We start from the raw sequence: 27,154 nt of genomic DNA, 5'->3' as shown, positions 1-27,154 counted from the left end.
GACCGGCAGAAGACGGCCTTCACTACCCCGATGGGACCGGCAGAATGCTGTTCGGACTCTGCAACGCCCCTAGAACGTTCCAGAGATTGATGGAATGCTGTTTGGGACACAGTAACTTCGAGACCGTGCTGCTATACCTGGATGACGTGATAGTGTACTCCAAGATGTATGAGGACCATTTGAAGCACCTGGAGGAGGTAGTTGAGTCGTTGTCCCAGTATGGGATGAAATTGAAGCCTTCCAAGTGCCAACTGCTCAAACAGAAGGTTCAGTACCTGGGGCACATCATCAGTCCAGAAGGAGTAGCACCAGACCCGGAGAAGGTCACTGCCATCCAGAAATGTCCGGAACCAAAGAATCTCAAGGAGGTACGTCAGTTCCTGGGACTGGTCGGGTACTACCGGAGGTTTGTAAAGGATACACCAAGAAGGCAGCACCTTTGCAAGATCTTCTGGTAGGACAGTCCCACAGAGGCAACCCCCCCCCCCTTCCAGTGGGGTAAAGAACAGGCTGAGTCCTTTGCAATGATGAAAGAGATCCTGACTGGTGAAGAAATCCTGGCCTATCCTGACTATAGCCAACTATTCCTGCTGTACACTGATGCCAGCAACGAGGGACTAAGAGCTGTGTTGAGTCAGAAGCAGTATGGCAAAGAAAAGGTGATTGCCTATGCCAGCAGGAAGCTTCGTCCGACCGAGAGGAATCCGAGAGGAATCCGGAAAACTATAGCTCCTTCAAGTTGGAGCTCCTGGCCTTGGTCTGGGCCATCACTGAACAATTCAAGCACTACCTGGCCTCCACTAAGTTCACGGCCTATACTGACAACAACCCCTTGACACATCTAGAGACAGCCAAGTTGGGAGCCATGGAACAGCGTTGGATGGGCTGGCTGTCAAACTACCAGTTCACCATCAAATACTGGGCAGGCCACAAGAATGCCAACGCCGATGCCCTATCCAGAATGCCTCACCAGTCGGACACTGAAGAAGAAGTGGATGACCTGGAGGAGATTGAGCTACCTGCCTTCCACAGAAATGGGATGGTCCATGAGCAGTGCACCTCCAGGAGGTATCATGATAAGACACTAAACCCTTTGCCTCACCACAGTTGGAAGGAGACCCAGGACAGCGACCCGGTTGTCAGCCGTATCAAAGAACTGATAACCCAGGAACGTTCCTCCATGGAGAAGGACGCGTCTCCACAAGCTAAGCAACTGTGGAATGAGAGAAGCCAGATGTTCATCTAAAGAGAAAAGCTGTGCCGAAGGTATGTCAACCCCAGGACCCATGAGATGGTATGGCAGATCGTAGTGCCCAGGACAGACATCCAGATGGTGTTGGAGGCCTACCACGATCAAACAGGGCACTTTGGCTGGAAGAAGCTGGAAACCCTCCTGAAGAATCGGTTTTATTGGGTTGGAATGCGGAGTTCCATAGAGAGGTGGTGCCGGGATTGTGGACCCTGTAGCCTCAGAAGAAATGACTACAGCAGCCAGAAGGCACCCCTGCACTCCATCAAGACAACCCAGCCCCTGGAGATCGTAGCTCTGGACCATGTCAAGCTGTCACCCAGCAGGTCAGGCTACTCGTATGCCCTGACCATGGTGGATCACTGCTCCCGGTTCCTGGTGGTAGCCCCCGTCAAGGATCTGACGTCAGAAACTGCAGCAAGGACATTTCAAGCCTACTTTTGCAGGCCCCATGGATACCCGGATAAGGTGCTGACAGATCAGGGCTCTGCCCTTGAAGCCGAGCTGTTCAAAGAGTTTTGCCATCTGTACGGGTGTAAGAAGATCCGAACTACACCGTACCACCCCCAAACCAATGGGTTATGTGAAAAGATGAATAACATAGTCATCAACCTGTTGAAGACCTTACCTCTAGAAGAAAGAAACCAGCGGCCCGACAACTACCTGACCTGGTAGATCTGTACAATCACATACCTGTGAGTTCCACCAATTGTACTCCAGCGTACCTCATGAGAGCAAGACCCGGAAAGTTGCCCATGGACCTGGAGCTTGGAGTGGTAGAGCCAGAAGCAGATATGTCCACTGAATACTGGGATGTGACCCGACAGGAGCAGTACAGGAGAGTATAGGCCTGTGTCGAAGACAGTCTAAATAGGATGAGAGATGAGCAGGAAGCACAGTACAACAAGAGTGCACCAGCCGAACCCTTGACACCTGGAGAAGTTGTGCTGAAATGAAAAAGAAGAAGCCACAAGATTGACGATCAGTGGGAAAGGGAACCTTTCACTGTGTTGAATTCCAGATTCGACCATAGGAAAACCTGTCTAATTAGCAAAGACGGAGGAACAACTGCAACGGTATCAAGAGACCATCTGAAGTTGTGCTGAAGTCCGCTGAAACCCCAGGAAGAAGTGCCTCTCACCGTACCGGAGGAGCCTAAAGAAGAAGTACTCCATACTGTCTTAGGAGATTTCCCGGCAGATTGGTCTCAACTGGATGGAGCGGTAATAATACCCGTGCTACACTTCTACCAACAGCCAGAGGACCCTCCACTGCAAGTAAGACCTGTAAGTGCCCCAGAAGAGCCTGCTCAGGAAGAATCCCTGGAAGAAGGATCACCAGTAGAAGAAGAGGCAGTAGGCCCAGTAAGCAGTGTACTTGCCAGTCCTGTAGAGTGGTCAAGGCAGTCTTGCAGTCCACCAACACATAGAGCGGAAAATAGCGCAAGCACCCACATTACACGCATTCCAGTACTACGTAGGTCATCGCGTAGCACAAAAGGCCAGACTCCTGTCAGGTATAAGGAGTAAGTTAAAAATACCTGCAGTATAAATAGTTACCAAGTAGGGTATTGCATATTGTTTATTGTATAAACTGAAATTAACCATATGTGTTTATTTAATTACCCGTCAGGGTATATATAAAGGACTTGGTGGCTGAGGACTATGAGCAGCCCAAAAACTGTCATGTACATAGTTGCACTCCTGGAGTGCCCCTTAAGTGACCACGGAACAAAAACACGTTTGGCATAGCCAAAGACGTGGTCCAGCACCTCGATCACCTATGCCCTGTAGCCACGCCCAGGGCCTACGTTGAGGGTTTTCAGGCGGGTCCCTCATGTTCCTTCATCGGTGAAATGGACACCAGGTCACAGGACTTACTGTGACTTAATTAATGTTATTTATAGTTGTAATTATTGTATTATAATTAGTGTTGAGCGAACATGCTCGACACTGCTCGGTACTCACCCGAGCATCACGCTACTCGGGATGTTCGGCGAGCACCGAGCATTTCCGGGTTACTCGGGCGGGAGCTCGGGTCTCCGCCCTGCATGTTTGGCGCTCTTTACAGAGCCAATGAACATGCAGGGATTGCCAGCCAGTCACGGTAATGCCGCAGCCATGTTGTTTGTGGGCATTACAGTGATTGGCTGGCCGCACAGCGTCACCTCGAGTATTTAAAACCGGGCGCCGCCATCTTGGACACAGTCGCTCCGGATCAGACAGTGTAGGGACAGCGCTGCTGATTTAGGGAGAGATATATCCTGCAAAATAGTTAGTGTAGGGTCTGTAAAGGCTGCCAGATCAAACAAACTGTCCTTCTCAAGACTAATATCCATCCCAGGTATATCAGGCAGGCAGGCAGGCTGTATAGGAGACGCAGTGGTTATACCAGCAAACGCTGCATTACAGTCCTGTGTGCTGCTCCTGTTGCTGAAATTGCTGGACTTAGCTCCAGGTCCCGGGGGCCAGGAAAAATCCTTTTTTTTATCTAAATCCTCTTTTTTTTTTCCTCCTTCACAATGTACAAATACCCATCTTATTAACCTTTTGGTGTCCCCCCCCCAAGAAAAAAAAAAAGTGTGCCTCTGATTTTTCAGACACAAATGTATCTGTTGAAAATAGTCTGGTGTAGGCCAGAGGAATAGAAGTGTGGTTTTGCAGTTCTATGGGCCATTTGTATCTAAAAAAAACAGTTTGAGTGTGTCGCTCACTGTCCAGCCGCAAATATATATATTTAAAAAAGTCTGGTATACACCAGTAAATTATTACTGTGGTTTTGATGTTCCACGGTAAAACATCTCTATTATCCTGTTTTTGGCATTTTTTGCTGTATAAAAATAATAATAGTGTCTCCCTGATTTTTCAGACACAAATATATCTGTTGAAAATAGTCTGGTGTAGGCCAGAGAGACAGAAGTGTGCTTTTGCTGTTCCACGGTAAACAATCTCTATTATCCTGCTTTTTGCATTTTTTGCTGTAAAAAAAAAAATAATAGTGTCTCCCTAATTTTTCAGACACAAATATATCTGTTGAAAATAGTCTGGTGTAGGCCCGAGAAATACAAGTGTGGTTTTGCAGTTCCACGGTACAAACCTCTGTATTATCCACTTTTGGGCCATTTGTATCCAAAAAAAACTGTTTGAGTGTGTCGCTCACTGTTCAGCCGCAAATATATATATATTCAAAAATGTCTGGTATACACCAGTAAATTATAACTGTGGTTTTGCTGTTCCACGGTAAAACATCTCTATTATCCTGCTTTTGGCATTTTTTGCCGTAAAAAATAAATAGTGTCTCCTGATTGTTCAGACACAAATATATCTGTTGAAAATAGTTTGGTGTAGACCCGAGAAATACAAGTGTGGCTTTGCAGTTTCACGGTTCAAACCTCTGTATTATCCACTTTTGGGCCATTTGTATCTAAAAAAAACAGTTTGAGTGTGTCGCTCACTGTTCAGCCGCAAATATCTCTATTTAAAAAAGTGTATTATACCCCAGTAAACAATAACTGTGGTTTTGCCATCCCACGGTAAAAAATCTCTATTATTCAGGTTTTGGTAGTTTTTTCCGTAAAGAAAAACAGTAGTGTCTCCTGACTGTTGTGACACAAAAATATATCTGTTGAAAATAGTCTTGTGTAGGCCCGACATCCCAGTGTGGTTTAGCAGTTCCACGGGTCAAATTGCTGTACTATCCAGTTTTGGGCCTTTGGTATCTAAAAAAAAAGCAGTTTGAGTGTGTCGCTCACTGTTCAGCCGCAAATATCTCTATTTAAAAAAGTGTGGTATACCCCAGTAAACAATAACTGTGGTTTTGCCATCCCACAGTAAAAAATCTCTATTATTCAGGTTTTGGTAGTTTTTTCCGTAAAGAAAAACAGTAGTGTCTCCTGACTGTTGTGACACAAAAATATATCTGTTGAAAATAGTCTTGTGTAGGCCCGACATCCCAGTGTGGTTTCGCAGTTCCACGGGTCAAATCGCTGCACTATCCAGTTTTGGGCCTTTGGTATCTAAAAAAAAAGCAGTTTGAGTGTGTCGCTCACTGTTCAGCCGCAAATATCTCTATTTAAAAAAGTGTGGTATACCCCAGTAAACAATAACTGTGGTTTTCCTCTTCCACGGTTCTAATCTACTCTTTATTACCCTTTTTCCATTGATAGTGCAAGTGTAAGCTATTTTACTTCATTTACAATGGGCAAGGCGCGTGGCAAGGGACGTGGAAGTGGACGTTCTGGTGATGGTTCGTACAGAGGACGGGGCCGTGGCCAAGGTGAAAATGTGCCACAACCAACAGCCACATCTTCTCGCTCCCACTTCTTGACCGAATTACTAGGGAAGCACAGAACAACACCAGTATTGAGAACTGATCAGTGTGAACAGGTTATTAATTGGATAGCAGACAATACTTCCAGTTACCTGGGCACCACCACCTCCGGTCTGTCTTCCACACGGTCAACTCTTAGTAGCCGTGAGTCTCGAACGCATACTCCTCCTCACCCTGATGCTCCTTCCTTCCACCATGCCGAGTGTCGTCAGACAGCAAGTGATCCCACAGTTGGACACTCTGAATAGCTCTTCACTGGTCCATTTCCATATTTGGGCCACTCGCCTGATACGCTTGAAGTGGTGGAAGAGGAGATCCCATGTTGCGATGCCCAAATATTTGAACAGCCACGGCCACAGGAAGTCGACGTTGGCAATCTGTCACAAGAGGTGGTCGATGACGAGACACAATTTCCAGGAAGTGAGGAGGAGGATCGTGGTGCACAAGTGGAAGAAGAGGAGGTGGTGGATGATCTAGTAACTGACCCAACGTGGAAGGAGGACATTCAGAGTGAGGCCAGCAGCACACAGGGGGAGGGAGGCAGAGTACCGCAACAGGCAGGAAGAAGCAGTGTGGTGGCCGCAGACAGAAGGTAGGCAACCGTTCCCCGTAACACCAACACGAGGGACGTTGCCAGTACAAGCGGTAGGTCTTCCAGAGTCTGGAATTTTTTTAAAGACTCTGCTGATAACCCCAAAAAGGCCATATGTCCCACCTGCCATGCCAGCATCAGCAGGGGTGACAAAACTACCAGCCTGACCACCACCAGCATGATCAGGCACATGGCAGCAAAGCACCCGACTTTGTAGGGCGAAACCCAGGGTCCACGACCAGTGTCAGCGGGTGTCACCACTGCTTCTTCCACTGTTGTGCGTGCAATAGAACCCCCTTTTGTGTGTGCAAGGCAATACCCTGTCCATACTGCATGTAAAGATGCCCCCTCCTCTCAGTCTTCACTTGTTATGGCATTTTCTCAAGAAACAGCATCAACGTCCATGTCTACATCCCACCGCAGCGTTCAATTGTCCATATCCCAGACCTTTGAACGAAAGCGGAAATTCGCAGCTAACGCCCCACAGGCCACAGTCCTAAATTCGCACATTTCACGACTGCTTGCATTGGAAATGCTGCCTTTTAGGCTGGTGGAGACGGAATCCTTCCGCAATCTTATGGCGGTGGCCGTCCCTCGGTACTCGGTCCCCAGCCGACACTATTTTGCCCGGTGTGCCATCCCCGCACTACACAAGCACGTGTCCCAAAGCATCTGCCGTGCCCTCAACAACGCAGTTACTGGGAGAGTCCACCTGACAACGGACACATGGACAAGTGCTTGTGGCCAGGGACGGTACATCTCTCTGACGGCACACTGGGTAAACATAGTGGAAGCCGGGACCCAGTCGGACCTTGGGACGGAGCACATCCTCCCCACACTGAGGATTGCGGGCCCTATGTCAGTCAGAGTTGCCCCCACAGTGTACAGCTCCTGCGCATCCTCCTCCTCCTCATGTTCAGCCTCCATCTCAGATATCACCACATCAGTTACAAGCTGGAAGCATTGCAGTACTGCCTCCGCCAAGCGGCAACAGGCTGTGCTGAAACTCATAAGCTTAGGTGATAAACCTCACACTGCTTGTGAGTTGTGGACAGCTGTGAAAGAGCAGGCAGATCTGTGGCTGAGACCGCTGAACCTACATCCCGGCATGGTCGTGTGTGACAATGGCCGTAACTGTTAGAACCTTGCTGTTAGGTTTTTTTTCCTTTGCTGGTCACATGACCTTGTTGGCCTATTTAATCCTGCTCCGCCCTTCTGGCTTTGCTGGACTTCATTGTATATCTACTTTCTAGCTAGCCTGTGCTCTGTATCTAACTCTGTTAGTTTGCTTGGTCTACGGACCTCTATGTTCTATCTATTTTGTTTGTTCGTCTGTCTGCTACTATTTCTGTTAGGAGGTGTCCCATATTCCTCCCAGTCCTTAGTACTTGTAGGGATTCCCTCCCCACATCTATAGGTCTCCGTACAGACTAGATTAGGACTTTAGCAGGTCTGATCGCAGGATCAGGTTCCCTGTTACATCGTAGGGATTCAGCTGAGTCCTATAGTAGGGACAGATCTCCTCTCTTTCCTTAGCTTTGGTAGCAGAACATAACAGTAAGTCCAGCCTGCAAATTCTCTAAGGAAAGATTTTTTTTTTTTTTTTTTTTGTTCCATCATGGTGTCGGTTCAGGATTTGGCTAAACACCTGCAGGGACTCTCTCTGGAAGTGGCCGAGCTCCGTCAGCACGTGAGTAACTGTCCTGGAGCATATTTCTTGGAGCCTAAGGTATGTTTGCCGGATTTATTTTTTGGTGAACATCGAGAATTTTTTTCATTTAAAAATGCTTGCTTATTGTATTTTTGTTTGAGACCCAAGTCCTCTGGGGATGAATCCCAGCGCGTAGGGTTCATAATGTCACTTTTGCGCAAAGAGCCTCAGGAGTGGGCCTTTTCTTTGCAACCTAGTGATACATGCTTCAGATCAGTGGATAGTTTTTTTTCTGCTTTAGGACTATTATATGATGATCCTGACCGTGTGGCATCAGCTGAGACTGAGTTGAGACGTTTAAAACAAGGATCAGGTAATGTCGAAAAATATTGTACTCATTTTCGTCGTTGGTCCACTCAAACAGGGTGGAACGATTCTGCTCTGAAAAGTCTATTTCTTGCTGGGCTCAGTGAAAGGGTTAAAGACCTGCTAATTGCTTATCCTACACCTGAGGATTTGCAACAGGCTATGCAATTAGCTATACGGGTGGATAGAAGACTGCGTGCTAGGGTTAATGAGAGCAAATCCTCTGCTATGTCAGTTTCTGGTTATGATAATGTGTGTACTAACAGTAGTGAACCGATGGAGATTGGATCGGTGGCACCTCGCTCTCAAGAAAAAGACTGTCGTTTTTCGGAGGGCTTGTGTTTCTATTGCGGAAAATCTGGTCATTTGATTAAAGGCTGTGAGCTTCGTATGAAGAAAGAAAAAAAAATGGTCAGTCACGCCCGTATTGCCTGTTTAAATTCCAAGGGTATATTTTTAGCTGCTTCCACGATTGCTCAGGAAAAATTAATGGAATTTCGGGTGTTTGTTGATTGTGGGTCTACACTGAATGTAATTGATGGGGGATTCGTGGAAAAACTCAATTTAAAACCTGAACCTTTATCATCCCCCATTGCTGTGGTTTCTGTGGATGGCTCCCCTTTGAAGAATATTACTCTCAAGGTCAGTGAATTTCCTCTCACTATTAATGGTGTTCACCATGAGAAATTGGATTTGGTAGTGTTGAATAACTTGCCTTCTCCAGTAATATTGGGTTTGCCCTGGTTAAAATTTCACAATCCTGTACTGGATTGGTCTACCAGTGAAATTAAATCCTGGAGCCATAAATGTTATGACAAGTGTTGTAACGGGCGTATTGCAGCTTTGGATAGGGGAGAATTGCCTGTTCCTATTCAGGATTTTTGGAGAGTTTTTTCTGAGAAGGAATCGCAGGTTTTGCCTCCCCATAGAGACTATGATTGTTCTATTGAATTTGTCCCTGGAGCGACTCTTCCTAAAAGTCGTTTATTTAACCTTACTATTCCTGAGAGGAAGGCTTTGGAGGAATACATACAGACAAGTTTGGCCGCCGGTCACATTAGGCCCTCTAAGTCTCCTGTGGCGGTTGGATTTTTTTTTGTAAAAAAAAAGGACGGCGGTTTACGTCCTTGTCTGGATTTTCGTGAGATTAACAAAATTACGGTACGCAATCCTTACCCACTGCCATTGATTCCTGATCTGTTTAACCAGTTATTGGGGGCCAAGTGGTTCTCTAAAATTGACCTTAAGGGGGCATACAATCTGTTGCGCATGAAGGAGGGTGATGAATGGAAGACTGCTTTTAACACTCCTGTGGGTCATTTTGAGAATCTGGTTATGCCTTTTGGTCTTACTAATGCTCCTGCATTTTTTCAGAATCTGATTAATGACATCCTTAGACCTTTGATCGGTAAAAATGTGGTTGTGTATTTGGATGACATTTTGATTTATTCGCCAGATCTGGAGTCTCATTGGCGGAGCGTGCGTGAGATATTACAGTTATTAATGGACAATTCGCTTTTTGCTAAGCTGGAGAAATGTGAGTTCGCTGTACAGAGAATTAGTTTTTTGGGCTACATTATCTCCAGCAAAGGTTTTGAGATGGATCCGGTTAAGGTTCAGGCTGTGCAGGAATGGCCTAGGCCTATTGGTTTGAAATCGATACAGAGGTTTTTGGGTTTCGCCAATTACTACAGAAAATTCATAAAAAATTTTTCTAGTATTGTCAAACCTCTGACTGATCTCACCAGGAAAGGTGCTGATGCGGTTCAGTGGTCTTCTGAGGCCATTGAAGCTTTTGTGTATCTCAAGGAGAGGTTCACCTCTGCTCCCATCCTTATGCAGCCTGATGTTACTAGGCCGTTTTTGGTTGAGGTTGATGCTTCCTCTGTGGGGGTTGGCGCAGTATTGTCTCAGGATAACGGGGATGGATTACATCCCTGTGCCTTTTTTTCAAAAAAATTTTCAGAGACTGAACTGAATTACGATATTGGTAATCGGGAATTATTGGCTATTAAACTCGCATTTGAACACTGGCGCCACTTCTTGGAAGGTGCGGAATTTCCCATTCAGGTTCTTACGGATCATAAAAATCTGATATATCTTGATGCTGCCAAGCGCCTGAATGCCCGTCAGGCTAGGTGGGCACTGTTTTTCTCGCGGTTTAATTTCTCCGTTACTTACATCCCTGGTACTAAGAATGTTAAGGCGGATGCCTTGTCTCGCAGTTTTTCTCCCATAGTCGGTGCTGAGAAAGAGGAAAACATTTTACAAGAAGGTGTTGTGATAGCTGCTTTAGACTCCGTTTTGGAAGATGAGATTCTTAAAGCTCAGGAGAATGCCCCATCTAACACTCCTCATGGGAGGTTGTTTGTGCCTGGGACCTTTAGGAGAGATTTGTTTGTTGAGTGTCACGAATCTCGGTTGGCAGGTCATCCCGGAATCTCTGAGACTAAGAGACTGGTGGGTCGCAGTTTTTGATGGCCTGGATGGCAGAAGGAAGTCATTAAGTGGGTGCGCCAATGTACTATATGTGCTAGATCTAAGTCCTCACATACTCCTGCTGCGGGGTTGCTTTGTCCTTTGGAGGTCCCCAGTGCTCCTTGGACACATTTGGCTATGGACTTTATAACTGACCTTCCCCCCTCTGAGGGTTTTACTGTCATCTGGGTGGTCGTGGACCGTTTTAGCAAGATGTGTCACTTGGTTCCCTTCGTCAAACTGCCCTGCGCTAAAACTCTCGCTAAGGCCTTTGTCAAGGAAATTGTCAGACTTCATGGCGTTCCTACTGACATTGTTTCTGATAGGGGTCCTCAGTTCGTGGCTCGTTTTTGGCGTGCCTTTTGTGACAGGTTGGGAATTCATTTGTCGTTTTCGTCCGGATATCATCCTGAATCTAATGGCCAGACAGAAAGGAAAAACCAGGATGTTGAGCAGTTCTTGCGTTGTTTTGTGGCAGACAATCAAGAGGGGTGGTCTGAGTTTCTGCCACTTGCCGAATTTGCTCTGAACAATCATACATCTTCTTCTGCTGGTTGTTCGCCTTTTTTTTGTTGTTCTGGGAGACATCCGTCGTTTGGGTCGTTCTCCAAGTTGGGATCTGCCGTGCCTGAGGAGGAGAATTTTTCCGGTGATTTGGAAAGAGTTTGGACGGATGTGCGTGGTAATCTTCAGGAGGCCAACAGAAAATCTAAAGACTACTTTGATAGGAAACGACAGGAGGTTTTGTTCGCTGTTGGTGACATGGTTTGGTTGTCCTCTAGGAATCTGCGGTTGAGGATTCCTTCTAAGAAATTGGGTCCCAAGTTTGTAGGGCCCTTTAAGGTGCTTCAGGTTGTCAACCAATCTGCTGTTAGGTTGGAGGTTCCTACCTCCTGGAGAATTAATCCGGTCTTTCATGTCTCTCTGTTAAAAAAAGCTGTTGTGTCGGATGGTGACGCCTCTGCCTCTGTTCCTCCGGTGGTGGAGGACGGGGAATATGAAATTTCTCGCATCCTTGACTCTAGATGGTATAGAGGTAGTTTGCAGTATCTTGTGGCCTGGAAAGGTTTCGGACCCGAGGATAACTCTTGGGTGAGGTCAGATGATGTTTCCGCGTCCAGACTTATCAGAGCGTTTCACAGGAGATTTCCTGATAAGCCTGGTCCTAGGGGATCCGGAGGATCCTCTTAGAAGGGGGGGTACTGTTAGAACCTTGCTGTTAGGTTTTTTTTCCTTTGCTGGTCACATGACCTTGTTGGCCTATTTAATCCTGCTCCGCCCTTCTGGCTTTGCTGGACTTCATTGTATATCTACTTTCTAGCTAGCCTGTGCTCTGTATCTAACTCTGTTAGTTTGCTTGGTCTACGGACCTCTATGTTCTATCTATTTTGTTTGTTCGTCTGTCTGCTACTATTTCTGTTAGGAGGTGTCCCATATTCCTCCCAGTCCTTAGTACTTGTAGGGATTCCCTCCCCACATCTATAGGTCTCCGTACAGACTAGATTAGGACTTTAGCAGGTCTGATCGCAGGATCAGGCTCCCTGTTACATCGTAGGGATTCAGCTGAGTCCTATAGTAGGGACAGATCTCCTCTCTTTCCTTAGCTTTGGTAGCAGAACATAACAGTAAACTGGTGGCGGCTCTGAGGCGAGGTGAGATCACACACGTTCTATGCCTGGCTCATGTGCTTAACCTCGTGGTTCAGCGGTTTCTTAAATCGTACACCGAGTTGCCAGATCTGCTCGTGAAAGTACGCCACCTGTCAGCTTATTTTCGCAAGTCGGCTACAGCTTCCGCCGCCCTTACTGTGTTGCAGCAGAGTTTGCAGCTTCCGGCACACCGACTGGTGTGTGATGTCCCCACACGTTGGAACTCTACCCTCCACATGTTGCAAAGGATTTGTGAGCAGAAGAGAGCAGTTGTGGAGTACCAGCTGCAACAAGGCCGTCGATATTCAGGTCAGACTCCACACATAAGACCTCAGGAGTGGACCTGGATGTCTGACATATGTACCATCCTGACAAACTTTGAGGAGGCCACCAAGATGGTGAGTGGCGATGACGCCATCATTAGTGTCAGCATCCAACTTGTCTGTCTTTTACAACGCTCTCTGCAGAGAATTAAAGAGGACGCATTGCAGCCAGAGTATGATGAGATGGATCAAGAAGCCGTAGCGGGCGATTACACACAGCCCAGCCTCATCTCATCCCAACGTGCATTGGGGGACAATGAGGGAGAGGAGGAGGAGGAGGAGGAGGAAGAACAGGAGCTGCTATCATGCGTTGTAGACGGTAGTACCTTTACAAGTGTCATACCGTCGGTTCAGCGTGGGTGGCCTGAGGACAGGGGGGAGGAGGAAGAGAAGGAGGAGGAGGACAGCATGGTCAGTCGTCATCTTGGTGAAGACACGGAAATCTTGCCCGTTACCAGTCTAGCACGCATGGCTGACTTTATGATACGCTGCCATAACCGTGACCCTCGCGTTGTCAAAATGTTGGGTGACAGTCATTACTGGTTGGTGACACTTGTAGACCCCCGCTACAAGGAGAACTTTCTCTTATTCCTGAGGTGGAGAGGTCTACAAAAATGGGGCAATACCAGAAGGCCCTTGCTGCAGAACTCTTAAAAAAATTCCCATCTGAACACGCTAGCGGCAGACGTCACAATTCGTTGCCCAACCAAGGCGTACAGGCGAGAGAGATGCAACTCAAATCCAGCAGAGGCAGGGGAACACTGTCAACGTTCTGGGACAGTTTTCTGACACCCGCCCAGCTTACAGGCCATGAGGCGCGGGGTACTCTCACAAGGAGTGGAAAGTTTCTAAAGATGGTGAGGGAGTACCTTGCCGATCGTACCAGCGTCCTCCGTGATGCCCTGCCGCTATCGTGTTATCGGAGCGTGGTTTTAGTGCCGCTGGGGGAATTATAACTGATAAGCGCACTCGCCTGTCAACTGACAATGCTGACAAGCTGACCCTTATCAAAATGAGCAATGGCTGGATTGGGCCAGACTTCTCATCAGCACCAAATGACAGCAGAGTTACATAAAGTCAAATCCACTGTGTTATTTCGGGAGGTGTATTCACATGCACCGCTTCACACCCACACATGGGTATACGCTTCCTCGTTTCGGCTGTTTAATCTTCTTCTCCTTATCCTCAGCCTTCACCACCACTATACCACCAGGGTGCCAGCATTGCAAGTTCCTCCGTCCGAATTTTTAGCAGCTTTTGATGGGAAAGCATAAGCAAATACCATGGGACACCCATTCCCCAATAATAGGACTTATGTTTGTAATATGCTGTACTGCATGGCTCTTGTAAGGGGCATTGCAAGTTGCTCCGTCCTAATTTTTGGCAGCTTTTGCTGGGAAAGCATAAGCAAATACTATGGGAGACCCACTTCCCAATAATGGGACTTATGTTTGTAATATGCTGTACTGCATGGCTCTTGTAAGGGGCATTGCAAGTTGCTCCGTCCTAATTTTTGTCAGCTTTTGCTGGGAAAGCATAAGCAAATACTATGGGAGACCCACTCCCCAATAATGGGACTTATGTTTGTAATATGCTGTACTGCATGGCTCTTGTAAGGGTCATTGCAAGTTGCTCCGTCCTAATTTTTGGCAGCTTTTGCTTGCAAGGCATAAGAAAATACTATGGGACACCCACTCCCCAATAATGGGACTTATGTTTGTAATATGCTATACTGCATGGCTCTTGTAAGGGGCATTGCAAGTTGCTCCATCCTAATTTTTGGCAGCTTTTGCTTGCAAGGCATAAGCAAATACTATGGGACACCCACTCCCCAATAATGGGACTTATGTTTGTAATATGCTGTACTGCATGGCTCTTGTAAGGGGCATTGCAAGTTGCTCCGTCCTAATTTTTGGCAGCTTTTGCTTGCAAGGCATAAGCAAATACTATGGGAGACCAACTCCCCAATAATGGGACTTATGTTTGTAATATGCTGTACTGCATGGCTCTTGTAAGGGGCATTGCAAGTTGCTCCGTCCTAATTTTTGGCAGCTTTTGCTTGCAAGGCATAAGGAAATACTATGGGACACCCACTCCGCAATAATGGGACTTATGTTTGTAATACGCTGTACTGCATGTGACGCGCCCCCTGGGCCGAGTGTACACGTGTGTGGGATACCCGGTGCCCGGTCTCTGGGGTCTGTAGTCTCGGTGGCGGTGACCCGGTCCCGTGGCTCAGGCTGGTCAAACCAGTGGTAGTCTTTCTTAGGTTTTGAGGTTAATTGTCTGACTGCGCCACCCGTGGATTGCGGTCAGGGAGTACCACCGCTGCGAGGCAGACCGCTGAGGCTGGGGTTGTGTGCGCAGCATAGAATGGGATAACTCCCCTCGGGAGGAGTATAGCCTCAGGGCAGTGAGTGTGGATGATGGGGGTGATGGTGCACGAGCGCAGCAGGAACGACTCAGAGTCTTTGCAGTGCAGTTCAGGGTCTTTACTGATGATTATAAGGTAGACCCTCCCGGGAGTACTGGCTAGCATAAGAGACCTGGTCAGTCTGTGGGCAAGCAGGAGTTCCCCTGGCCAGGTGGAGTTGTAGGCCTCCCCATCTGTCTGCACTCTTCCTGGCTACCTTGCTGTAAGCGGATAGAAGTAGCCCACGTCCCTGAGTGTACCGTGTAGTGCTCACCCGTATGGCTGGTGACTTGGGGCCTTCTGTTAGCCTCCGCTCCACGACGGCGGTGCTGGTCTCTTGCTTGTGACTGAGCCTCCGGGCTTCTATGGCCAGAGGACCTGAAATCCCCTGCCGGCTGGTTTCTGCTGCTGGATATATAAGTCCTCACAGCTTCGGACTACTGTGTCCAGTTCCTATTGTCTTCTGCCAGGGCGAGCTCTGCTCAGCTTCCAGCCCCTGGTCTTTAGCTCCTAGCTCCTACAGAGCTCCTTGCTGTTACTTTCCCTTGCTCTCACTCTGACTCTGACTGTTCTCTGACTCACTCAACCCTGCCCCAGATCCAGTTAATAAGGGCAGAATTCTCCCCTCCCAGGACTGGGGCAGTAGGATGTTGATGTTTAAGGGATCCTGACCAGGAAACCTCCCACTTGCTCTCCGACGTAATATCTCTATTACTGTGGTGACCAGACCCCTGGGGTGCCACACATGGCTCTTGTAAGGGGCATTGCAGTTCCTCATAATTTTTGGAAAGCCCTCCATTCACTGCTTAGGCCAACAGTGCATGGGAGACCCAGTTGGTATAAATCGAAAAAAAGGTTTAGTAAATGCCCTCTGACCTCCATGTCATTTCCAAGGGGCATTGGAGTGGCTCGAAAATTTTGGTAGGCATTGCACTCACTGTATGCCCTATAACTGTGTAGCCGAACCGCTCCTTTTGTTACAGAAACATATCCTACAAGACATATCTGGTTGACTGGCCTGATATTGATGTGAATGGTTCCTGTTCCTCCTGCTCTTTCTCCTTTGCCACCACCTCATCCATCATTTATCACCTGAAGCTTTGTTTTAACGGGAGTCATAGAACTGGGATAGTAGCAGGAAAACATCCAGCAATCCTCGGAGGAGGTAGGATATGCGCCAAAACACGGACCACCTCAGGCCTAGCCGCTACTACATACATGCGCTTGCATTCCAAGAAAACAAAGCAGATGCTAACTTCTATCATCATCATCATGCTCCTCACCTAGGCACTCTCAACTCCCCTGATGGAGAAGCCAGGGCCCACTGGAGGAGTCTGGTTCTCTGGTGGGCTCGTCCAATGCTGCCCTAAAGCATGCCAGGCTAAGAAAAGTGTGGGGGAAGGTGACAGGAGAAATCAGGGCGGCTGGGGACCGAGTATGGACACGGGCCGCCACCTGGCGGCTGGGGACCGAGCGTGGACACCCGGCCGCCGGGCGGCTGGGGACAGAGTATGGATACCTCGCTGCCGAAGCGGCCAAAAGGCAGTGGCCAGCTTCGGCCTCCTCCAAACTAAAAGGCCCCATTTCAAGTGAAAGCTAGCAGTATGGTATTGCAGCCTGCGTGTGGGTGGGTGGTTGGCTGCATATTTTCGCTTGCATTGCAAGGAATGGGGAAGGTACAATTGAACACTGCCCTGGGACAAGGACTTGCAGGGGGATAGTTGCAAGTCTGCATCTTCTGATGCGCCAAGGATCACTTCTGATGGGCACACTTTTAGACAGTGACCTGGGGGTCAGAGATGCTTCCAGGGGTCTTCCCCATGCTGATCCCTTGTCTTTTCAGCACTGTATGCATGTGTCACACAGCACATGGCCAGATAAGGTTGTAAAATGTTAAAATTACATTTCCCGGTGAACACATTTGTCACGGTTGAAAGCAATACAAAAGTGTAAAAACGCATGAAAAATGCTACTTGTGAACATAGCCCAAGGTGTGGAGGAGTACTTTTGTTTTTATTTATTTATTTTACCTTATACACAAATTTTTTCCCTGGAAAGGAAATTCCTTAACATATTTCACAGGAAAACCGTTTCAGTTTCGTTTTTGAACGTTTTATTGTGAGCCCGCAAAAGTGGCTTAATACCTCTGACCACGTTGTTGACAGCAGTGACCTGGGGGTCAGAAATGCTTCCAGGGGCGATCCCCATGCTGCCCCCATGTCTTTTGAGCACTGTCACTATCGTTTTGGGCACTTTTTAGGCTTTCTACAGACTGCCGGGGGTGCTGCCGCAAAAATGCTCGGGTCTCTCATGGACTAACATTGGGCTCGTTGCTCGGGTCGAGCACCCAAGTATCACGGTAAGCTCGGCCCGAGCTTCGAGCACTCGAGCATTTTAGTGATCACTCAACACTATCAGTCATCATCTTGGTGTGGACACTGAAGTTTTGCCCGTTACCAGCCTGGCACCCATGGCTGACTTTATGTTACGCTGCCTTAACCGTGACCCTCGCATTGTCAAAATGTTGGGTGACAGTCATTACTGGTTGATGACACTTTTAGACCCCCTCTACAAGGAGAACTTTCACTCTCTTATTCCTGAGTTGGAGAGGTCTACAAAAATGGGGCAGTACCAGAAGGCCCTTGCTGCAGAACTATTAAAAACATTCCCATCTGAACACGGTAGCGGCAGAGGTCACAGTTCGCTGCCCAACTAAGGCATACAGGCGAGAGAGACGCAACTCCAATCCAGCAGAGGCAGGGGAACACTGTCAATGTTCTAGGACAGTTTTCTGAGACCTGCACAGCTTACAGGCCCTGAGGCGCAGGGTACTCTCACAAGGAGGGGAAAGTTTCAAAAGATGGTGAGGGAGTACCAGCGTCCTCCGTGATTCCTCTGTGCCTTTTAATTATTGGGTATCCAAGCTGGACACTTGGAATGAACTCACTCTGTATGCCTTGGAGGTCCTGGCCTGCCCTGCCGCTAGCGTGTTATCGGAGCGTGTTTTTAGTGCCGCTGGGGGAATTATAACTGATAAGCGCACTCGCCTGTCAACTGACAATGCTGACAAGCTGACCCTTATCAAAATGAACAAGGGCTGGATTGGGCCAGACTTCTCATCACCACCAAATGACAGCAGAGTAACATAAAGTCAAATCCACTGTGTTATTTCGGGAGGTGTATTCCCATGCATCGCTTCACACCACACATGGGTATACGCTTCCTCATTTCGGCTGTTTTTTGCTCTTCTCCTTATCCTCAGCCTCCACGACCACTATACCACCAGCGTGACCATGGTCCATGTTGCCAGCATTGCAAGTTCCTCTGTCCTAATTTTTGGCAGCTTTTGCTTGGAAGGCATAAGCAAAGACTATGGGAGACCCACTCCCCAATAATGGGAATAATGTTTTTAATATGCTGTACTGCATGGCTCTTGTAAGCGGCATTAAAATTGTCTTGTTAAGCTACTGTGATCTCCACGTCTCTTCCAAGGGTCGTTAATATTGTCTTTTTATTCCACTGCAACCTCCACCACTCTTCCAAGGGGCATTAAAAGCGTCTTGCTAAGCTACTGTGACCTCCACGTCTCTTCCACAAGGCGTTGATATTGTCTTTTTATTCCACTGTAACCTCCACCACTCTTCCAAGGGGCATTGATATTGTCTTTTTATTCCACTGCGACCTCCACCACTCTTCCAAGGGGCATTAAAACCATCTTGTTAAGCTACTGTGACCTCCACGTCTCTTCCACGGGGCATTGATATTGTCTTTTTATTCCACTGTAACCTCCACCACTCTTCCAAGGGGCATTAAAACTGTCTTGTTAAACCACTCTGAACTCCACGTCTCTTCCAAGGGGCATTAAAACCATCTTGTTAAGCTACTGTGACCTTCACATCTCTTCCAAGGGGCATTAAAACTGTCTTGTTAAACCACTCTGAACTCCACATCTCTTCTAAGGGGCATTAAAACCGCCTTGTTAAACCACTCTGAACACCACAGCTCTTCCAATGGGCATTGACATGTTGTTTTTAATTACCTCTAACCTCCACGACTCTTGCAACGGGCATTGCATTTCCTCCTAATTTTTGTCAGCTTTTGCTTTTCAATGCATAGGCGAACACTAAGGGAGACCCACTCCCCAATAATGGGTAGAAGGTTTTTAATACGCTGTAATCCACGTCTGTTTCAAGGGTCATTGCAGTGCCTAATAATTTTTGGAAAGCCTTCCATTCCCTGCTTAGGCCAACAGTGTACAGGAGACCCAGTTGCTATAAATGGAAAAAATGGTTTAGTTAAGGCCCTCTGACCTCCATGTCACTTCCAAGGGGCATTGGAGTGCCTCGAAATTTTTGGTAGGCATTGCATTCACTGTATGCCTTATAACTGTGTAGCTGAACCGCTCCTTGGTACAGAAACATATCCTACAAGACATGTGTGGTTGGCTGGCCTGATATTGATGTGAATGGTCCCTGTTCCTCCTGCTCTTTCTCCTTTGCCAGCACCTCATCCATCATTCATCACCTGAAGCTTTGTTTTAACGGGAGTCATAGAACTGGGATAGTAGCAGGAAAACATCCAGCAATCCTCGAAGGAGGTAGAATATGCGCCAAAACGCTGACCACCTCAGGCCTAGCTGCTGCTACATACATGCGCTTGCATTCCAAGGAACAGAAAGCTAAGGAGGTGGATGGTCTCATGATTATGAATAATTTACTCGTTGTGTAGGAGGCCGACCACTGCTGCTGTCTACCTTCTGAACTTTGTGTTGAAGCCTGATTGACCCAGGACCCGCAATCCTCTATGTCTGGAGGACGTGTTGCATTCCAGTGTCCAACTGTGTCCCGGCTTCCACAATATTAACCCAGTGTGAAGGCGTCAGTGAGATGGACCATTCCTGGCCACATTCACTTGTCCAAGTGTTTGTGGTTAGGTTGTCCTTCCCACTAAATGCACTGGGGAGGGCACAGGTAATGTTTTGGTATGCGCGCTTGTGTATAAGGCGCACCGGGACAAATAGGGGCTGCTGGGGACCGTTTATGGACACCCGGCCACCCCCACGCGGCTGGGGACTGTGTGTGGGCACCCGGCCGCGGGGCGGCTGGGGACTGAGTATGGACACCCGGCCGCCCCCTGGCGGCTGGGGACCAAGCGTGGACACCCGGCCGCCGGGCGGCTGGGGACTGAGTATGAATACCAGGCTACCGACGCAGCCATGACGTGGTGGCCAGATTCCACCTACACATGCCTAAAAGGCCCTATTTCAAGTGCAAGCAAGCTAGCAGTATGGTATTGCAGCCTGGGGGTGGGTGGGTGGCAGGCTGCATACTTGCGCTTGTATTGCAAGTTATGGGGGAGGTACAATTGAACACTGCCCTGGGACAAGGACTTGCACGGGGATAGTTGCAAGTCTGCATCTTCTGATGCGGCAAGGATCACTTCTGATGGGCACACTTTTAGGCAGTGACCTGGGTGTCAGAGATGCTTCCAGGGGTCTTCCCCATGCTGTTCCCATGTCTTTTTAGCACTGTATGCATGTGTCACACAGCACATGGCCAGATAAGGTTGTAAAATGTTAAAATGACATTTCCCGGTGAATGCATTTGTCACGGTTGAAAGCAATACAAACGTGCAAAAACGCATAAAAAATGCTACTTGTGAACATAGCCCAAGGTGTGGAGGAGTATTTTTGTTTTTGGTTATTTATTTTACCTTATACACAAGTCTTTACCCTGGAAAGGATGTTCCTTAACCCCTTTCCGACCTGGTCAGTAATAGTACGCACCAGGTCGGGAAGGCAGGTTCAGCGGGGACTCCGGCGGTGAGCCCGCACTGAAGCGAGCACATGTCAGCTGATTATTGGAATCGCAATCCACCCGCGGCTGTTAACATGTTAAATCTCTGACAGTGGCATTTAACTCGCGCTTCCGGGAATCCTAAGCCCCGCCCATCAGTGACCCCATCACGTGATCGTGGGTCACCAATGGGTGGGCATGACAACTCAGGGTCTGCAGCAGACGCCTGTGGTTGTCATGTCTCAATTGCTATGAGCGCCACCTAGTGGTCAGCGCTCATAGCAAGTGAGCATTTCTCCTGCATACAAGCGATCTGCTCATCGCTTGTATGCAGTAGAAGCAATCAGACAACTGCTGCTTCTAGTCTCCTCTGGAGACTATAGAAGCAAGCAGAAAGTGTAAAAAAAAAGTTTTTAAAAAAATAAAAAAAATTAAAAATATATAAAAGTTTAAGTCACCCCCCTTTCGCCCCATTCAAAATAAAATATATACAGTACAGACCAAAAGTTTGGACACACCTTCTCATTTAAAGATTTTTCTGTATTTTCATGACTATGAAAATTATACATTCACACTGAAGGCATCAAAACTATGAATTAACACATGTGGAATTATATACTTAACAAAAAATGTGAAACAACTGAAAATATGTCTTATATTCTAGGTTCTTCAAAGTAGCCACCTTTTGCTTTGATGACTGCTTTGCACACTCTTGGCATTCTCTTGATGAGCTTCAAGAGGTAGTCACCGGAAATGGTTTTCACTTCACAGGTATGCCCTGTCAGGTTTAATAAGTGGGATTTCTTGCCTTATAAATGGGGTTGGGACCATCAGTTGTGTTGTGCAGAAGTCAGGTTGATACACATATGATAGTCCTACTGAATTGACTGCTAGAATTTGTATTATGGCAAGAAAAAAGCAGCTAATTAAAGAAAAGGAGTGGCCATCATTACTTTAAGAAATGAAGGTCAGTCAGTGCAAAAAATTGGGAAAACTTTGAAAGTGTCCCCAAGTGCGGTTGCAAAAACCATCAAGCGCTACAAAGAAACTGGCTCACATGAGGACCGCCCCAGGAAAGGAAGACCAAAAGTCACCTCTGCTTCTGAGGATAAGTTTATCCGAGTCACCAGCCTCAGAAATCGCAGGTTAACAGCAGCTCAGATTAGAGACCAGGTCAATGCCACACAGAGTTCGAGCAGCAGACACATCTCTACAACAACTGTTAAGAGGAGACTTTGCGCAGCCGGCCTTAATGGTAAAATAGCTGCTATGAAACCACTGCTAAGGACAGGCAACAAGCAGAAGAGACTTGCTTGGGCTAAACAACACAAGGAATGTACATTAGACCTGTGGAAATCTGTGCTTTGGTCTAATAAGTCCAAATTTGAGATCTTTGGTTTCAACCACTGTGTCTTTGTGCGACGCAGAAAAGGTGAACGGATGGACTCTACATGCCTGGTTCCCACCGTGAAGCATGGAGGAGGAGGTGTGATGGTGTGGGGGTGCTTTGCTGGTGACACTGTTGGGGATTTATTCAAAATTGAAGGCATACTGAAACAGCATGGCTACCGCAGCATCTTGCAGCGGCATGCTATTCCATCCGGTTTGCGTTTAGTTGGACCATCATTTATTTTTCAACAGGACAATGACCCCAAACACACCTCCAGGCTGTGTAAGGGCTGTTTGACCAAGAAGGAGAGTGATGGGGTGCTACGCCAGATGACCTGGCCTCCACAGTCACCAGACCTGAACCCAATCGAGATGGTTTGGGGTGAGCTGGACCGCAGAGTGAAGGCAAAAGGGCCAACAAGTGCTAAGCATCTCTGGGAACTCCTTCAAGTTTGTTGGAAGACCATTTCCGGTGACTACCTCTTGAAGCTCATAAAGAGAATGCCAAGAGTGTGCAAAGCAGTCATCAAAGCAAAAGGTGGCTACTTTGAAGAACCTAGAATATATGACATATTTTCAGTTGTTTCACACTTTTTTGTTAAGTATATAATTCCACATGTGTTAATTCATAGTTTTGAAGCCTTCAGTGTGAATGTACAATTTTCATAGTCATGAAAATACAGAAAAATCTTTAAATGAGAAGGTGTGTCCAAACTTTTGGTCTGTACTGTATATATATAAAAAAAAAACACATACACATATTTGGTATCACCGCATTCAGAATCGCCCGATCTATCAATATAAAAGAAGAATTAATACAATCAGTAAACGGCGTAACGAGAAAAAAATTTTATACGCCAGAATTAAGTTTTTTTGGTCGCTACAAATTTGCAATGCAATAACGGGCGATCAAAACATCGGATCTACCCCAAAATGGTATCAATAAAAACGTCAGCCCGGCACGCAAAAAATAAGCCCTCACCTGGCCCCAGATCCCGAAAAATGGAGAAGCTAAGGGTCTCGGAAAATGGAGTTATTTTTTTTTGTTTTTTTAGCAAGCTTTGGATTTTTTTTTCACCACTTAAATAAAAAGGAACCTATATATGTTTGGTGTCTATGAACTCGTAACGACCTGGAAAATAATGATGGCAGTTCAGTTTTAGCAATCTGTGAACGTGGTAAAAAAAGGACCCAAAAATCAACTGTGGAATTGCATTTTTTTTGCAGTTTCACTGCACTTGGAATTTTTTTCCCATTTTTCAGCACACGATATGGTAAAAGCAGTGATGGTGTTTAAAAGTACAACTCGTTCCGCAAAAAATAAGCCCTCACATGGCCATATTGAACGAAAATTAAAAAAGTTCTGGCTCTGGGAAGAAGGGGAGCAAAAAAGGAAAACACAATAACAGAAAGACCCATGGTCGTTAAGGGGTTAACATATTTCACAGGAAAGCACTTTCACTTTCGTTTTTGAACGTTTTATTGTGAGCCTGTAAAAGTGGCTTAATACCTCTGACCACGTTGATGACAGCAGTGACCTGGGGTTCAGAAATGCTTCCAAGGGCGATCCCCATGCTGTCCCCATGTCATTTGAGCACTGTCACTATCGTTTTGGGCACTTTTTAGGCTTTCTACAGACTGCCGGGGGAGCCGCCGCAAAAATGTTTGGGTCTCCCATAGACTAACATTGGGCTCGTTGCTCGGGTCGAGCACCCGAGTATCACAGTGAGCTCGGCCCGAGCTTCGAGCACCCGAGCATTTTAGTGCTTGCTCAACACTAATTATAATGTTACCTGTAACTTTCAAGAACAGTGCCTCCCATAAAGGGAAGAAATGTTATCTGTTAACCTGTTTTGCAAAAATGCTTCAGTCCAGGAGTACTGAGTTTTACTAGGGGGGAATGAGGCGTCCTGCAGCGCATTGGTGCCACAGGACCCAGAAGGGTGCATGGATGGACTTCTCCACAAGAGGCCCTCACACATTCACACACCTCTACCCTACCACCTCAGACCACCCAGCAGAGGGGGCCCATTAGGGATTTATATAGGGAGGGTGGAGCCAGGCAGCTCAGTCTTTAGGCTGAAGTCAGACAGAGAGAGTCTGGGAGCGTGCTGGCGCTCAGAGAGCAGCGAAGAGACAGCACGCTGGCTGCTTTGCTTAGGTGAGCCAAGGCCTACAGCACGTGTGAAGGCCTAGTGAGGGCCCTGAGTGGGCCAAAGGCGAGAGGAGAAGGAAGAAGTAGCGAGGGTGCAGAGGAGCATACCAGGCTCACCCCGAGATATATACCGGACACCGGGTCCGCTCCTACAGGGACCCTTTACACCCAGTAGGAACCACCGGAACCCCAGGAGGACTACAGGTCCCAGGTTCACCAAACGCTGACTACAGTACCAGGGCTAGGAGTCACGGAGGCCCCAGCGTCCAGGGAGAGTGATCTCCAAGAGAAGGCTCTACCACCAGGTCAGCAGGTGTAAAGAGAGACAGTAACCAAGCTAGGCCTAGTTCCAGTCAGGCCAGAAGCTTAGCGAGTAAAGCAATGGATCAGGAGGCCCTATACCCGCTCACTGGGGTGAGTCCAAAAGTGCTCCCCTCGCCCGGAGTACCCTGGACCGTGCCTGCACCATCACCAGTAAAGGTACTGAAGCTTACCCCCGTGTGAGTGTCCGTCTTTCCTCCAGGACCGTCCTGCCGTCTCTCCCCTGCACCACCATCCATTACACCCCACGCTGCCCAGGAGCTAGCTCTACCTGTGGAGAGCCACACCATCCCTGCGGCCGTAACACCAGCTCCAGAGGACTGCTCCGCAGCGGCGGCCCCCTATAGCAACATTCCACAGGTGGCATCACGAACTTTCCAAATCCCCTATAAATATCCCCCCTTTTACTGACCGCCCTGGGTCACGGACCGGGCCAGCCACCGTGATATTCCCCATACCGGCATCTATAAGAGGCACGGCTGCCGAGTTCCTCATGGCCCAGGGGCACGTCAACTGCAGCTTAACCAATTATAACAAAGACACACACCCTTGGAAGCCCTCCAAGAGATTGGTTATATAAGCTTATGTACTTCCTTAATAAAGATATGAGACTTCTGCAATTGATTCAGCCTATGTCAAGTGTCATTATTCTCTGTGTTTGTGCATGCACTTCGATTCCATATCAGATTTGGAGGCAGACAATTAAGAGGATTGCATACACTTAGAGTGTGCTCCTGAATTATGGGATCCATGCTAAACGTGTATGGTAGAAAGGTGGAGTTACTGTATGGAGTGGGTAGCAGAGAGTAACTTTTATCTCCAATTGCAAATGTTTTTAACCTTTTATATGGTGCAGTCAATTATGAAATGTATATTTAGGAGGTTAGGAACAAGCATGGGATCATTTCCGAATCCCATCAACACTTTCCCCAAAACGCTCTTGATGTGATCGCTGGTAGTAATGGGAAAACCCCTGACTGTTCGGGTCCAGCGGGTTCAGCCTAACACTAAACAGTTTATTAAAAGTACGGGTTTGGGTACCAGAACAGTACCCAAACCTGAACATGGACTCCATTCATATGAATAGGGGACCCAAACATCTCTGGTTTCCCACACTGTCATCTGCGTGACAACTAGAAAAACATGGGCTCTGATAGGCGGTAACATCATTACCAAGGGTCAAAGTGCTGCGGGATCACGCTGTTAGATGTCAGCGTGATCCTGCACCTGTGACAGTGTCCCACGATAAAAAGCTTACCGCAGGTCAAAGATGCTGGGTGATGAGACTACTACTCCCATCAGCCAGCGCTTGCTGTCATTGTAAATAGTAAGTGCAGGCACTGCTGGATGGGAGCAGTAGTCTCTCATCAGCTGGCATCTGTGCTGAAAGTAAAACAAAAAGAAGTTAAAATTAATAAAAAAATATTCAAATGAAAAAAATCTTATATTCACCTACACCTCGTCCACAATGCCCTCGTCCCCTGCAAAAAATGAAAAATAAAAAACACCATATACTCACCTTGACGCCTAATCCTCGTGCCCATGTCATCTGTAATAAAGAAAAAATAATAAACCACCATAGTCCTCACCTATCCGCCCTAAACCCGAATGTCCCACACAGATCTCATTAATAGAACAGGCACATTGTTACATGTGACTGCTCTATTCAGCATCCAGTGATACACTGAAAGGAGCGTAATCACTCCAGTCAGTGTATAGCACTGAGTTGCAAGGGAGAAAGGTCATTGGAGTTCATCAGCTGATGAAGCACCGGTGACCTCAGTTACTGCACTACCGCTGTGTGAGAAAATTCTCATGCAGCACCGATGCTGTAAGTGAGGTCACTGGGGCTCATCAGCTGATTGACCTCCTCACTCCCTACAGTTCAGCTCTATTCACTGACATCAGTGACTGCCGATGTGACTGTCCTACAAATGATCTGATTTCCGTGGGACACTCGGGATTATGTTATCAAGTCGGACAGGTGAGGGATATGGTTGTGTTTTTTTATTTTCTGTTTTTTTTACAGTTGACAATGGCTTCAGCAGTTTAGGTGTTAAGTGAGTATAACTGTTTTTTTATTTTTAAATAAATATGTAAAAAGCAGTGTGGATTTTTATTTCAAATAAAAGACTTTATACTTGCCGTATAAACCTTTACTGTGGGGTTAGCAATGGAGGGCGTCTTTCAGATGCCCTCCATTGCTAACCTGGGCTTCATGTCAGCTGCCAATACAAGGCTGAAATGAACCCCAACCCAACCCATGGAATCAATGGCGCTATATAAATAAATAATAATAATAATATTACCCCACTTGCCACTGCACAAGGGCAAGTGGGAAGAGTGAGGCTAAGCACCAGATTTGGCACATCTTATGGATGAGCCATTTCTGGGGGCGCTGAGGGCTGATAGTATTAGCCTCAGAGGGGGCCTGTATCCCTGGC

Source organism: Phyllobates terribilis, unplaced genomic scaffold (assembly GCF_046119375.1).
Source record: "Phyllobates terribilis strain yellow unplaced genomic scaffold, ASM4611937v1 Scaffold_1__5_contigs__length_1240528914, whole genome shotgun sequence".
In the NCBI taxonomy this organism is placed as follows: Eukaryota; Metazoa; Chordata; class Amphibia; order Anura; family Dendrobatidae; genus Phyllobates; species Phyllobates terribilis.
This window is presented reverse-complemented; position numbering follows the sequence as displayed.